We start from the raw sequence: 12,502 nt of genomic DNA, 5'->3' as shown, positions 1-12,502 counted from the left end.
ACTGGTCCTAAAATGGTCTCACAATCCTGCCTGAAACACCTGACTGACTTCATTCCTCAGAATGAGGACGCAGATTTTCACCGGCCCTTGTTGCATCTTCTACATGTCAATATAAGGAGTTCCTGGAAAAAAAATCAGGCCATCTCTCTCCCTCTTAAAAAAGTTATCACTGCCCCAATTCCCAATGTTGGGAATTGAACTGCCTGAATGCAATGATCCTATTATTGTTCTTACACACCTCAGTGAATTGGTTATATATCTCCTCCTGTACTTTCATTTTTCTAGGGTCTATAAAATATCCCCAACAATGTGTTCCCATCATTTTGATCCTAACCTCAATCCAAAAAGCCTCATTCGAAGACATTTCCAAGATATCATCCATCCTTTCAACAATACCTGACTCCTTCATAAATATTGCAACACCACTTCCTCTTTGACACCCTGTCTTGTCCTGCCGATAGTTCCGGTAGAACAGAATATTGAGTTGTTCGCCCTGACCTCCCCCAAACACGTCTCTGTGATGGCAAAGATGTCACTCCTCCACATGTCAACTCATTCCCTTATCACATCAGTCTGTATGATAATGCTCCCAGCATTAACGTAAGCTAGAATATAACACCTAAAATACTTTGTACATCGGAGTTCTTCAAACATTCACTGTTTCTTATCAGACTGCCCAAACCATGAATCAAAATAATAACTCCTGGAGTGAATGAATATTTGTTGAATTGTAATTTGTTTTTTTAAAAAATGTGTAGTCATCAAGTGCAACTTTCCAGAGCAGTCAGCTCCACATTCAATGAGTTTCTGATGGTTAATTCCCTGTCAGTGTGCAGAGGGGACAGCCCTAAGTATTGGAGAAACAGAGGACTGCAGTTGTTAGAGATCAGAGTCGAAAACGTGGCGCTGGTAAAGCACAGAAGTTCAAGCAGAATCTGTGGAGTCGATATTTCGGGCATAGGCCCTTCATGAGCACGGCATTGGTGCATTCCATTTTTTTTTATTCCATGGTTCACAGGAACCAGATTTGCTCAGGAAGGCAGCACTGTATATGACACTGAAGTGGAAAGCAGTCAATCAGTTGTTTGGACAGTGTGTAGACAATTTGATGGTAAAGACTGATTGATGGACAAACATAAATATAAATAAACCCCCTGGGTCTGTGACGGAAGAGATTGATGTGGCATTGGCGATGATCTTTGCATCCTCACTGTCCACTGGAATAGTGCCAGATGATTGGAAGGTGGCAAATGTTATTCGCTTGTTCAGGAAAGGGAATAGGGATAACCCTGGGCATGATAGAACAGTCAGTCTTACATCAGTGGTGGGCAAAGTATTGGAGACGGTTCTCAGAGACAAGATTTACGATTACATAGAAAACCATAGTTTGATTAGAGAGAGTCAGCATGGCTTTGTGAGGAGCAGGTCATCCCTCACACACCTGATTGAATTCTTTGAAGATGTGAAAAAACACGTCGATGAAAGTCGACCAGTAAATGTGGTGAATAAGAATTTTCGCAAGGCGTTTGATAAGGTTCCCCATTCTAGTCCAACCAATCCATGCTGAACACACTGCCAAACTAATCTCGTCCCATCTGCCTCCTGCTGTACCCTCTGAGTGGTTATAATGCCCTTGTAGTGTTATTACTGTGGTGTTAATCCAAAAACCCAGGTAATATTTTGGGAACAAAGGGTTCAGGTCCTGGCATGACAGGTGGTGGAGTTTGAATTCAATAAGCACCTGGAATTAAAGAGTCTCGTGATGACCTGAAACAGTTGTGTAGAAAATCCCATCTTATTCACTCATGGAGTTCGGGAAACAACCTGCCATAGTCATCTGCTCTGTCCCACAGGAGACTCCAGATAGATAATATCGTGGTTGACTCTTAAATATCCTCTGGGAAATAACTGACGTACTCGGGATGAATAAATTTATTTTAAAAATCCCACTTTCCCATTCATTTTTGGAATCAATTGCCCATTAAATGTTGCAAACGTACCCTCATCCATCACTTCCTCAGCAAGTTAATTGCACACGTAAAACACCTTCCCTAAAAAAATGCCTCATATGCCTTTTTTAAAAAAAAAGAATCACTCTTTTCATATTAAACATATGCCCTCTTGCCTTGAAATCCCCCTCCTGGGAAAAGGCCGCTATTTTTAACTCTAAACTTGCCTCTCAATAATTCATAAACTTCCATCAGATCGCCGATCAAACCCCTAATCTAGAGTGAAAACAGTCTCAACTAACAGAAAATGAGAACTGCAGATGAGAGATCAGAGTCGAGAGTGTTGTGCTGGGAAAGCACAGCAGTTCAGGCAGCATCTGAAGAGCAGGAAAATCGACGTTTCGGGGAAGAGCCTGATGAACAACACTTGCGCGAAAAAAAATGATTCTCCTGCTCCTCGGATTCTGCCTTACCTGATGTGGTTTTCCAGCACTCCGATCTCGAATCTGAAAATAGTCTCAGCCTATCCAGCCTTTCATTAGAACTCAAACCTTCCACAGGCAACATGCGTGTATACCTTTTCTGAACCTACTCCAGCTGAATAATATCATTCCTACAACTGGGCGACCAGAACTGGACAGAATATTCCAGAAGATCCTCATCAATGTCCTGCAAAGCTTCAACATAACGTCCCGACTCCTATACATGAAGGACTGAGCAATGAGGGGAAGTTTGTTAAATGCCTTTAAACCAACTTGTCTGTAGGTAATGCAAATGACAAGGAATTATGTACCTGCATCCCGAGTTTCCGTGTTCTCCAACATACGCATAGCCATACTCCTTTTGCTGTACCAAAATGCAATACCTTCCATTTATCCAGATTGAACTCCATGTTACATTTTTCAGTCCAACGACTCATTGGATGAAGATCCTTTTGAAACTTAGATAATCTTCCTCACTGTCTACAATTCTGACGTCGCCTATAAACCTACAAAGCACGCCTGCAGTGAGTTCCACTGTTTTCTGATATCGATCAATGATTCATATTTACTTGTCGTGGCCGTGATTTAGCAGTGTGCAGGTCATACAGTCATGCAATTAACCATGAGAAAGAAAGCCGCAGACAACAGGGAGATATTAAACAATTGGAAATAAAAATGGTGAAAGCAATTCATTGCAGGGAAGTTGGTGATAATGAAGTAAAATTAAACTTCAAACCAGCTGCCCACGCTCCAGTTGTGGCACTCAGCTGTCTCATCAAGATGCACTGTAGATTGCTGTTATTATAAACGGGAACAAATTTTCCCTTCTGCCCCGCCTTTGACCAGGAGCACACCCAACCTCGGAATTGCTTGCGCCTCTAAATCATCATAGAAATACCGTGCATTCACCAGTTGTGTCACTGGAGCCATCGAGTATCTGCTCGACCTCATTCCCATCCCGATTTCAAGTTGGTTCTTCGCGACTGCGTCACTCAGTTCCTCTGATTCTGGGGCTAGGAACTGGGACTATGTGACAGCAGTTGTTACTGCCTTGTGTGGGGAAACTCGTGAAGTAACCGATGTTAAACTGCATTGCTATTGAAGTATACATTTCAACAAAAGCTTGGCAAAAACAATGAGTGCAGATGCTGGAAACCAGATTCTGGATTAGTGGTGCTGGAAGAGCACAGCAGTTCAGGCAGCATCCGAGGAGCAGTAAAATCGACGTTTCGGGCAAAGGCTCTTCATCAGGAATAAAGGCAGAGAGCATTAAGGGTGGAGAGATAAGTGAGAGGAGTGGGGGGTGGGGAGAAAGTAGCATAGAGTACAATAGTTGAGTGGGGGAGGGGATGAAGGTGATAAATGGGGGTGAGGGGTGGGGGGAGGGCGGAGTGGATAGGTGGAAAAGAAGATAAGCAGGTAGGACAAGTCAAGACACGTCATGGGGACAGTGCTGAGTTGGAAGTTTAGAACTAGGGTGAGGTGGGGGAAGGGAAAATGAGGAAACTGTTGAAGTCCACATTGATGCCCTGGGGTTGAAGTGTTCCGAGGTGGAAGACGAGGCGTTCTTCCTCCAGGTGTCTGGTGGTGAGGGAGCGGCGATGAACGAGACCCAGGACCTCCATGTCCTCGGCAGAGTGGGAGGGAGAGTTGAAATTTTGGGCCACAGGGCAGTGTGGTTGATTGGTGCGGTTTTCCCAGAGATGTTCCCTAAAGCGCTCTGCGAGGAGGCGTCCAGTCTCCCCAATGTACAGGAGACCGCACCGGGAGCAACAGATACAATAAATGATATTGGTGGATGTGCAGGTAACAGAAGCTGCACTGTCCACAGAGTCTTTGATGTTTTGGAGAAATCTATTTATCTCAGCCTTCAGCACACTAACGATGGAATCACCACAGCCTCTGAGGGCACCAATGTTAAACGGTCAGCCCATTCTGAGTTCCCACATATCTTCTGCTGTTCGCTGAGCACTGATATTTTGCATTTGGTGCTCTGCCTAACATTTCTTATGATACTGTACTTATGGTGCATGCCAAGAGCGTTTGTCTGTGGGGTGCCGTGATCGTATAGTGGTTAGTACTCTGCGTTGTGGCCGCAGTAACCTCGGTTCGAATCCGAGTCACGGCAGTAATCGCTCTATTTGTCCCAGTCTTTTGTGAAACACAAAGGAATCAGTTGTTTAAACGTTTTGATTTTCTCCAAGGTGATTTTATTTTCCTTCAAGCTCTGCTCGCTCACATCTCTGTGGTTTCATATGTCAGAATTCAAATCCACCCGTACTCAGAGATTTCTTCCCTCCTGCGATCACTAACCGAACTTTCCATCCCATACCCCCATTTCATTAATTTGGGGGTGCCGGTGTTGGACTATGGATTACAAAGTTAAAAATCACCCAACACCAGGTTATGATCTTACAGGTTTAATTGAAGCACTAGCTTTCGGAGCGCTGCTCTTTCATCATGTGTTTGTGGAGTCATTTCCGATTTTACTAAGGCATTGCAGAATCTATTACAGACTCTCCCAATGATACCGATCAGTCTCTGTGGCTGTGGTCACTGTTACTGGGTGAACGTGCCCCAACCCCACCATCGGGACCTGCAGACCATTTGATCCATTTGGTTACCACTGTTGTGAGTTCAATACTCATGTAGCAGCTTTTACCGACATGGACCAGATATTATTGGGAGGGGGGGGGGGGTCAAGATCAGGAAAATGGCACAGAACAGTATCGGGGATAAGCGACTTAATTGGATATGTTCAGTTTCACTGCTTTTCTGCAATGGCCGAGCGCTATTACCACTGAACACTGGACTGTTTATTCAGACACCATGGACTCGGGTTTGACTCTGACCATGCTAATTGGTAGAATTAGGATTCAATAAATATATGGAATTACGGATCTAAAAACTCCTATATATCCATGTTCAATTGTTGAAAAAAAAATCTGACGTCATTTAAGGAATGAAACTGCCATTCTTACCTGCTCGGGCCTCCATGTGACTCCAGACTCACTACAATATGGTTGAGTCTCAACAACCCGCTGTGCAATTAGGGATGGCAATAAATACTGCCGAACCAGCGACGCCCTCATACTGTAACGAAATAGAAAAAAAAAGTTCATTCGGCTCTATCTAGATTACTGTGTGCAGTTCTGCAATTCAGAGTATTGCATGGATGTGATCGCACTGGGAACGTTGCAAAAGATTCACGGGGATATTGTCTGGGCTGAAGAGTTTCAGTTGTGAGGAGTTCACTGGGGTTGTTTGTCTCCGAGCAGAGGAGATTGGAGAAGACATGACTGAGATGTACAAAATAATGAGGGATATGGATAGGATAGACTGAAGGAAGCATTTGTTATTGATGGAGAGTTCGAACACTGGGGCCAAGAGACTTCGGAAAAAGGCAGAAAGTTTTGAGTAGATTTGCGGAAAGGGTCAGAGAGGCGGAAATCATTCTCACCTTTTAAAAAAATTGAGATGTGAATTTGTGATGCCAAAATAAATAAGACTATGGGCTAAACGGTGGAAATCTTGATTCAGGTCGTAAAGCAGTTGTGTTGGACAAGTGTGGCCACAACAGGCTAAAGGGCCACCTTCGATGTCGTTGTCCTCCACAGTATCGTGGTTAGTGTCCCCGCCTGTCACAGGGCACAACTCTCCGCTGGGGGCATTGGAAAGGTATTAAACCTGTCGCTTTGTTCGCAACTGAAAGTTATTAATGCTTGGCCTTCCATTCTCGATTGGATATGTCACAGGAAGGACAGTGCTGTCTGAATCAGCGAAGAGACGGACTGCAGCTCCTGGGGAGAGAGAGTGTCAGTGACAGTGCAAACACGTAACTTCAGCAAACTGCACATTGTGTTTGCGTTGCAATGAAATCCATTTTATACAGTTGTTCCTGACTGTTAAGTTTATTTAAAGCAGGAATCTGAGGAAGAAAACAAAGTAAACCCATTCAGATCTGAGTGCAGAAACATTTCCAGCAGCACTAACGAGGTTGTACAGCGTAGAACCGCGTTTGGATGCATTTAATTCGGTTTGGTGGGCGCAGCAGGCTTTCACTGGGATGAGTTACCAGTGTGTAAAGCCATTAGACATGATACAGATAGTGTTCAATGTGATGGTACACTACAGTGGTTCGCACTGCTCTTAAGTTTGTAGGTTAGGTGGATTGGCCATGTTAAATTGCGCTGATGTGTCCAGGGAGTGACTTCAGTAAGTTAAGTGAATTATCTATGGGTAACGCAGTCATAAGGTCAGCAGTCACAAGATGCCAGGTTTTATTCCAACAGATTTATTTGAAATCACAAGCCAGAGGTCTGCGGGGATAAAAACGGGAGCTAGATCTGGTTGATATGCTCTTCAGAATGTCCCTACAGAATCTATTGGCTGAATTGTACTTTCTGCATTGTAGGGAATCTGTGATTCTATCAGAGGACACTGCCAGCGTTTACTGGGTTGCTAAAAAATTGGAGACGATGCTGACGGCGTTTAGTGGGGATGGAATTTTATTTATTTGTGTTTTGGAAAATTTGAAACTAAACCAAGGAAAACCGAATGGAAGTTTTCCGGAGTATTTGAGGTTTGGAGAGAGTAAATATGTGGTAAATTCTCTCTTTCAATTCATAAATTTCTGAAAGTCAAGATTTCAAAACCATTGATGTAGGACAAAGAAATAATGGGAACAGAATTTCTGTCACTCAGACAATCCGTTTCCCAAATATTTGGAAAGGCAGCGAGTTTCACCAGGAGAGAGACAGCCTGTGGCCAGGTAAAAGTGTAAAAGTGGGGTGTAGGAGGTAGAAGGTGCGAGGAAACCATGTCTAATTTGGACGACTTCAGATGAAAAGAAATATCGGAAACCTCTGCAGCTGAGTAAGATTCAGCAAAAAAAACTCAGAGTCTTGAAAGATTTATATTAATATTCCACATGAAGCATTATAAATGGAACTGAGCAGATTTGATATATTGTCAAGGAAAGCTATTCCATAATGATTAGGAAGTGACCCGTCTCTTCGAGATCGATTTCCTGCTTTAATCCCATTCTTTAAAGATGGGAGGATGATCGCCATGATGTTGGGTTCATTTGATACCCACTGAAATCTGCCAACGTAACTGAGCATCAAAACTGGCAGCTTGTTTTGTAGTTTAACCTTTTGTTTTTCTCATCAGTATTTTCTTTAAGCTGAAATAAATTCGGAGCAAAATTGAATACAACATTAAGCGTTCCAATCATATAAATCCAATTCACTTCCGATCATTGGAATGAACAGAGTGAAGTTGCAGCAAAATTAATAAAATGAAACGAACAAAACTGCATTTTCGGAATTTTACCCAGTTCAGGTTCAGCCATATGAGAAAGACCATCGAGCTAAAACATCACCTTCACTTCTCTCTCTGCATATACTTCTTCACGTGAGAGAGAAACTATCTGAAGAAAGTATGCGTCAAGACTAAATGTGTGTGTGAATGTGACGGGAATGTCATGTTTGCTGGTTCATTCTGAGACAGTTCCGACTCGGAATAAATCAAGGATAAGGTATTCCTTCCAAGGACGAGGTCAATTCCTTGGATTTTGCTGGTATTATTATTCTGCTGAAAGCAGAAACATAATGGTGTGGATTCGATTCCGCTCAGGGAATTTCTTATCCCCTCGGTGCCCCGTATGTAATCTTGATGTGGTCACATGTGAGCCCCTTTGCCATGGGCTGAAGTGGCCCAGAGGTGAAGGCGGCGGGTTGCTCTTCCGTTGCGCATGTGTCGATTTGAATCCGACTCGGGCTGTTACTTCTATCAAACGCAGCTGTGGTTTCCCTTTGTGCCTCGCACCTTCAGTATACATCGGATGGAGAATCTTGCTAATGCCCTTCATTGCACCGGAGATTTGTGATAAATCGATACCTCATCAAAGGAAAGTAAAGCAATTTGTTTCTGTTGTAAGTTAAATTGGGATAATGAAAAGGAGTGCAAACATTTCTTTCCTCCTTTCATTCCATCTTGAATTTCTATGAATTTACCCATAGAAAGTGAAACAAATAAGGAGAGATCGAGTGCAATAGTTTATCCAGTGGGATTGTGAATTTTAATGTAATACTCCACACAAATTTCTGATCAGTATTTCAAACAGTCAATTGAATTGAAACCACAGAAAACTTTTCCAATGAAACGATTCTTTCATTCTTTCACAACCTTTTGCTGTATGAAACAGCCCGCGATCCATCATCCAGCATGATCATCAAGTTAGCAACAATATAAGATCCACAAATTTTCTTTAGTAATTACAACTTCTGCACATACCCATCTGCGGTGTGCCCAGTGCCATTTGTTGTCTTCAGGCCACAGCACATTTCTTGTTCATGAACTTATGAGCCTAGTTCCTGATCTGTCTGATCAGTTTGAGAAACTTTTTCTGTCACTTCATCCCATCCCCTCAGAACTCTAAATTTATCAATGAAATAAGGCGTTAGACCAAATGATGTAGGATTGGAAGTCGGCCAATCAGCCCATCGAGTCTGGTCCACCATTCAATGAACTCATGGCTGATCTGATAATCCTCAACTCAATTCTTCTGCATTGCCTTGACAAAGCTTCATCGTCTTTCTGATTAAATATCTGTCTGGCACAGTTTGAAAATACACAACAACTCAGCCTCAACAATAGTTTCTGCAAGTCGTTCCACCGATTAACTGGCCCCTGAGCAAAGGAATTACTCCTTATTTCTGAATTAAATAGGCAATATCTAATTCTGAGTTCATGTCCTCTGGTGCTCTCCTCATACCAGAAGGTAAACCACCTGCCCATAATTACCCTGTCAAGGTCCCATGAATATTGACCGTTTATGAATGTTATTATATTATTGCGTGATTATAGAGCTCCCCTCCGCCTCCTTTGTTTCAAGGAGAATAATCCCAGCCCAACCAATCATTCCACGAAGCTCCATTTTCACCAGTGTTGACAACATGTTCGCCCCCGGCAGCCTTCTTTCATATTATTAAGGCAGGCGGAGACATTTATGCGAATAAACAGTTGAAATTTCAAGCATAGACGGGAATTGGAACTTGAAATCAGACAGCGACTGGAATCAGATTAGTCCGCACAAAGACGAAATCGAGTAATGATAACTCTGAGAAATGAGACTCTAAGCATATGCGACTGACATTCAATGGCTTTACTGTAAACATATTACCCTGTGTAATCGTACACAGAGCTATTATTTTGGGCAAAAACGGATAGAAGCTGGCTACATTAACACTTTGACAACAACAACGTGTTCTTGAGACATTTTTTGATTATAAATTCAACTCATTGTTCCTTGAATCCTACATCGTTTGCAAGGTACAAATGAGACGTGGAACATAACTCTCTCCATTTGCCTAGATGGGTGTAACTTCAATAACACTTAAGGAACTGAACACCATCCCGACAATGCAGTCACTTGAGTGCACCCTCTTCAATCCCTGCAATATTCATTCCCCACACCGCTAAGGCACAATTGCAGCAGAGTGCACCAACTACAAGATGCACAGGAGTAAGTCATTTGGCCATTTTTGACAGAACCTTCAAAACTCAACAGCTGTACTGACAATAAGGACAACGAAAAATAATAAGGAAGATGCAACGAAACGCCACCATTTTTAATTTACCCTCCAATGCCCACAGCACCCTGACTTGGAAAGGAATCAGTGATAAACTCATTGGTGAAACGGTCTTGATGGGCAAATTTGCATCCTTCAGCCTTCCATATTTTATCTTACATTTTTAAAAAAATGTTGATTTATGCGGTGACCAGACTTGTGATCAGTCCTTTAGCTGTTCCCTAACCTGATAGTTGCTAAGGTTCTGCTATCAGCCACAGCCTGTGGTCAACAATAGAAAATATCCAAAAACCCTCTCAATCAAATGTTCCCCCTCCAGATTAGAGTGGTGTTGGAGAAGCACAGCAGGTCCGGCAGCATCTGAGGAACAGGAAAAATGGACGTTTCAGGCAAAAGCCCTTCATCAAGAATGAGATTGCAACATATGGGATGGAGAGATAATTGGGAAGGGTGTGTGGCTGGGGAGAAGGTAGCTAAGAGTGCTGTAAGTGGATGCAGGTTCGGGGTGAACATGAAATGTCAGAGAAGAAGGTGGAGTGGATAGGTGGGAATGAAGATGCACAGGTGGGACAGGTCAGGAGGACGGTGTTGAGCTGGAAGGTGGGAACTGGGGTAAGGTAGCGGGAGGGGAAATGAGGAAACGGGTGAAGTCCAAATTGATGCCATGGGTTTGAAGAGTCCCGAGGCGGATTATGAGGCCTTCTTCCTCCAGGTATCGGGTCGTGAGGCAGTGGCGATGCAGGAGGTCCATGACCTACATGTCCTCGGGAGAGTGGGAGGGGGAGTTGAAATCTTTGGCCATGGGGCACTGGGGTTGATTCTTGTGGGTATCCTGGAGATATTCAGAGAAGTTCTCTATGAGAACACATCTACTCTCTCCAATTTAGAGGAGACCGCATCGGGAGGAATGTATACAAGAAATGACATGTGTGGAAGTGCAGGAGAAATTTTGATGGATGTGGAAGCTTCCATTAGAGCCTTTTACAGAGGTGAGGAGGTAGATGTGGGTGCAGGTTTTGCAATTCCTGCAGTGACAGGGGAAGGTGTTCGGAGCGAAGGGTGGGTCATTGAAGGGTGCGGACTTGAATGGTAGTCACAGAGCAAACGGTCTTGGCAGAAAGTGGATGGGGTGGGGAGGGGAACATATCCCTTGTGGTGGGATCCGTTTCGAGGTGGCGAAACTGTCGGAGGATGATGTGATTTTTGTGGAGGTTGTTGGGATAGAAGATGAGGACCAAGGGGGTTTTGTCCTCGTTGTGGTTGAAGGTGTGGGGTTCGTGGGCGGAGGTACAGGACATAGATGAGGTGCGTTGGAGGCATTTTCAACCACATAGGAGGGGAAGTTGCGGTCTTTAACGAAGGAGGCCATCTGGTGTGTTCTATGGTGGAACTGGACCTTTGGGAGCAGATGCGATTGAGGTGGTGGAATTGGGAATACAGGGCAACATTTGCGCAAGAATTGGGTTGGGAGGAGGTATAATCCAGATAGCTGTGGGAATAAGTGGATTTGCAAAAAGTGTCAGCAACACTGACCTCGTGGGATATATTTCCCTCCCCACTCGATCCACTTTTCACAAAGACTGTTTCCTCCACGATTACCTCATCAAGTCCTCGCCCTACGATGACCCACTCTCCCCTCGCGGCACCTTCCCCTGCCACCACAGGAATTGCAAAACTTACATCCACATCTTCCCTCTCACATCCTTCCAAGGCTCCAATGAGCCTTCCACATCCATCAAATGTGCATGTGCACTTCCACACGAGTCATTTATTGCATCTGTTGCTCCCGAAGCGGTCTCCTTTACGTTGGGGCCAACAGACACCTTCTCGCAGAGCGCTTTTGAGAACATTTCCAAGAGACCCGCAACAATCAACCCCAATGCCCCATGACCAAAAACATCAACAACTCGCCCCCCCTCCGACTCTCCCGAGGAATTGCAGTTCCTGGGTCTCCTCCACTGCCATTCCATCACCACCGGACGCCTCATTTTCCACCTCAGGACCCTTCAACCCCAGGGCATCAACGTGGTCTTCACCAGTTTCCTTATCTCCCCACTCCCACGTTATCCGAGTTCCAATTTTCTAGCTTGGCACCATCCTATTGACCTGTCTCACCTGTATAACTTCCTTCCTACCTGTCCGCTCCACCCTCTTCTTCGACCTATAACTTTTAACCCCACCTCCATTCACCTCTTGCACTCTCAGTTAAATTCTTCCCACACTCAGTCCTCCCGTTTATCTCTCCACCCTCGAGGCTGCCAGCTTTATTCCTAATGAAGAGCCTTTTCCCGAAATGTGATTTTTTTCTGCAACTCGGATGCTGCCTGACCTGCTGTGCTTCTTCAGCACCACTCTAATCTTGATTCTGATTTCCAGCACCTGCAGTACGCACTTCCATCCAACTGATTACCCTGGCGATTGATCTTGAATAGGCCGTTGCTAAAGTTCCAGCATCATTTCCCTGCTCTTATATTCC

General features: G+C 44.1%; 1 non-coding gene across 1 annotated transcript; it reads left to right on the top strand.

Moving 5' to 3' along the window:
- The first annotated feature begins 4,487 nt into the window (after positions 1-4,487).
- Positions 4,488-4,559, top strand: trnah-gug (transfer RNA histidin (anticodon GUG)). The gene has a single exon. It is a non-coding gene; the product is annotated as a tRNA-His (tRNA).
- The last annotated feature ends 7,943 nt before the right edge of the window (positions 4,560-12,502 follow it).

The sequence above is a fragment of the Chiloscyllium punctatum genome, chromosome 13 (assembly GCF_047496795.1).
Source record: "Chiloscyllium punctatum isolate Juve2018m chromosome 13, sChiPun1.3, whole genome shotgun sequence".
Taxonomy (NCBI): domain Eukaryota; kingdom Metazoa; phylum Chordata; class Chondrichthyes; order Orectolobiformes; family Hemiscylliidae; genus Chiloscyllium; species Chiloscyllium punctatum.
This window is presented reverse-complemented; position numbering and strand designations above follow the sequence as displayed.